Source organism: Merops nubicus, unplaced genomic scaffold, assembly GCF_000691845.1.
Source record: "Merops nubicus isolate BGI_N331 unplaced genomic scaffold, ASM69184v1 scaffold4564, whole genome shotgun sequence".
Taxonomy (NCBI): domain Eukaryota; kingdom Metazoa; phylum Chordata; class Aves; order Coraciiformes; family Meropidae; genus Merops; species Merops nubicus.
This window is the reverse complement of record NW_008606102.1, coordinates 47,155-50,914: the sequence shown is the minus strand read 5'-3', so window position 1 is coordinate 50,914 and position 3,760 is coordinate 47,155. Positions and strand designations below refer to the sequence as shown.

The window sequence follows — 3,760 nt, the reverse complement described above, 5'->3', positions numbered from 1 at the left end:
CTGAAAAAAGGTAGGGAAAAAAAAAAGGTACTAAATATAGAAAAACACAGTTCTCAGTGAAGATTTCAAGGTGCTGTAGCAAGTCTCTTTGAAATCTAAGTAGGTGACCCACATTCTGCACAGCTAGAGACAAAAGCCCAGGGCTCCGCTGGCAATCACATGCTAAGAGCAAAGTTTGGCCTTTTGAAGGCAAAAACAGGAGGGAAAGGGGAGATGAGGTCTAACTGGAGTGTGGTCCTCATTCCATTAACACTGCCCAGCCCACGTGTACCTCTAGCACCCGATACAGGAGTTTCTGGAAGGACCCCTGTCCCTAAGTACACCTGCAAAAAGTGCACCTACATTCTGCAGTAGCAAAAGTCCCACCAGGAATTTGCTGCTGCAGAATGTGTAGAAATGGCCACAGCAGCAGCACTGGCAAACCAGACAGGGAGGGATGTTTGTATGTGCTGAAATGTTCAAATGCTGGGGATTTGTAACTTGCAAACTCTTCCATTAAAAAACAAAACAGTTTCCCCAAAGCACTGGAGAGGCAAGAGAATCCCAGTGTTGCAAATGTCTGATTTTCATTATCTGAGGATGAATGGATACAATTCGTAATGAAATCCACACAAAAATCATGGTCTGGTGATCGAAACTCCAACTAATTACAACAATTAAGAACCAGAATGTCTGTAGCCTTGTCTGCACATTGTCTGTGCACCACCCTGATAGCTGAATGATAATTCTTCTCAGAAAGAAAAGAGACAAGTGGAGATACCTTAAAGTAAACTGCTTGGCAGTGCAGTCTCTCTTTTATTGAGATCTGCAGGACTTTTAGCTAGCCTGTGCAAATGGAGTACTGCAAAGAATCCTGGATATTTACTAAGCAATGCATGAAAAGATCTTTCTTCTACCTGCTCAAAATAATAGCTTGAAATAATTCAGAATTGCTATTGTTTGCTGGGAGGGGAAAAAAAAATCCATAATCCCTTGGAATTGGTTAATATGAACACAAACATGCTGCTTACTAGCTGTATAACATTGATTCCTTTAAGCTTCTGCCTCAATTACTTCCAAAAGGAAGGCTGACATCATTAGTATGTCTCCTTTTTCCTAGCAAATTACCATGCATTTGTAAGAGTAGCAGGGCTATTGCAGTCTGCCTCACTGCAAAGGATGTAAAATTAATTTAAATAATTACTGACCCAGTTCCATTTCTCATGTTTAGTCCAAACTGCCTGGAAGTGCACTTTTCTGCAATCTGCTTTCTCCCTGAATGCAGCCTAATGCATTGCCTGACCTCCCTGCTCACAGCCTTTTCCTCTTGCCAGGGGAAGAAGTGATGCTGCTCTGCAGGAGGCTCTGAAGCTACCACTGCCTGCAGCTTCCTGGCCCTCATTTCCACGCCTGCTGGGCTAAGTGAGGTGGCCCAGGCGTGGAAATGCAATGTGGTTCCTTCCAATACATCCCCACACTGGTCCAGGGAATAACACAGTATATTGATGAGCATCATCAATATTTACCCTCTGAGGGTTTCCAGTGCAAACAGTGGTCTCCCAGCTCAAGGGGAAGAGCTCTGTATAAAATCAATTACATCTAGTGCTCATTTAATTTTAAGAGACCTATATGGGTATACGGAGAGAGGGGACACTGCCAGCAGACACCACGTGTTCCCATGGCCATTAACTGCCACTGAGCACTGCAAGGGGATGAAGCTGCAGAGATACAGCCTCCTGAAAGGGAGTCCCAATGGGGACTGGACAGCTTAGTGTGGGAGCACAGACTGGTTCCTGCCAGTATCCATATGGCACACCTCAATTTCTCAGCTTAGTAACCAGTTCTCTCTAAAAACCAACTGATGTGCTGTGTCTCATCTGCCAGAGGGGACAAGTCCACCTCACACCTCCTCCAGTCTTCCCCAGGCTCCCTGTTCCCTCCCCACCACCTCTCCAGGCTGCAGGGCTCACCACAGCACCCTCCTCTTCTCACTTTGCTGCCCTCAATCTGCTGCTTGAGCTGTCTTCTAGGTTTGTGAATTTGTTTCTAATGCTTAATTTAGGACCTGTATTACTTTTTCATTAAACATTAATTAATGCCTGCCTTTTAAGGTCAGTATGAAATACAAGACAGAGGTTGGGCATATGTTAATGAGAATTTGACTAATTAAACTGGGGACTTGTAGGGAAGAACTCTGACAAGTAACCAACATGATTTAAGCGAAGTATATTGATTTAGGAAATGTAAAATTGAGAGAATAATTAATTGCTTAAGCATCTTATTCTCCAGAAAAGCCTGATTCATAGTTAATCAAATATTTTAATTGAATTTATCTGAGGCCTCTAAATAAATTTGAATAAAGGATTATGTTTGGATCATCCCTTGGATGTCTGGAATTTCATAATGACAAGATAAAGATCTTCACCCAAACTGGCAGCTTGGCCATGCACTGGCTGCTGTAAGCTGCTCACTGCTCAAGTGCAGTTTTGCAATTCTCAGAAATCATTCAAGTGACCTAAGCCTTGATATATAACCTGGGAAGGCTAAAAAAGCAAGAAAACCTACTAATCCATGTCTTACTTGCTATAACAGGAATAAAATGGCTTATATTTCAGATGAGCCAAAGTATTTTGTGCACATATAGTCACAAGACTTTTTTGCCATCTTTTCTGCATGATTGTTTGAGTAAAAAAAATCATGCAAAAAAACCCCCTGTAGACAGAGAGAGAGGCAGAGAGGGAGAAAAGGTGACTGAGGCACTAGTGCCTAGGTGGAGCATGCAGAAAAGTCTGCACGTCAGCTGTGGTGAACACTGTCACCATGTGCCTGTCACCATCACAAGACTTTTTTGCCATCTTTTCTGCATGATTGTTTGAGTAAAAAAAAATCAAGCAAAAAAAACCCCTGTAGACAGAGAGAGTGGCAGAGAGGGAGAAAAAGTGACTGAGGCACAAGTGCCTAGGTGGAGCATGCAGAAATGTCTGCACATCAGCTGTGGTGAACACTGTCACCATGACTGTACAGGTGAAATTGGAGCTCTCATGACATGGGGTACAATGAAACCTTTTGTAATTATGTAGTGTATTTTTCAAGTGAAGTTACTGGAATAAATAACTGTTCAACTGCACCCTGCAGAGCTGAACATAAATATGAAACTAAAAATAACAGCCATGGTAATGACTTGATCGGTGAGCACAAAAGTGTTGTAAGTATTTTAAAGGAGAAAGCTCTGCAATGACAGAGGTTGATGACTGATGGTTGAAAGCTCTGCAATGACTCTGGTTTCCATCCAACAGCAATAAATTACAGTTACACTGGGAGAAACTGTAATTAACTCTTCGGATGTTGTCTTTAGGGCTCTGGGATAAACAGCTTCTGGCCAATTGCAGATGGAGCAAGGGAGAGATCTCTGGAGATTTCTGCTCCAGATTGCCTGTTACACAAGTCAGAGCCTGAGTTCAGCAAAGCACATCTGCATGCAGCTGAAATAATATGAGTTAAGCTCATTGTAACATAGCTACAAGCTTTAAATTGAACATTTCCCTCTATATTCTTCCTCTAAGAACATACTTAGCTATGTATTTTTGTGCCTTAACTCAGAGGCTTAATTTCTCCATCTCAGCATCCCAGATGCTGAACAGACACGACAGCACTTTGTCCCACCCTTTGCCAATAATTAGCTATTCCATTTGTACATTCTAGTGAGCAGGGCATGGGTTTACCCTGTGTTTGTAAAATTCCCACCCTGTAGAGCCCCATCCTTGGCTGGGGCCACCAGGCA

General features: G+C 42.7%; 1 protein-coding gene across 1 annotated transcript in view; it reads right to left on the bottom strand.

Annotated features, from left to right (window-relative positions):
- The window catches only part of FAM20C (family with sequence similarity 20, member C), a gene marked incomplete at its 5' end in the record, with an annotated part of 55,987 nt that overhangs the window by 6,547 nt on the left and 45,680 nt on the right, over nt 1-3,760 (bottom strand). The window lies entirely within an intron of this gene.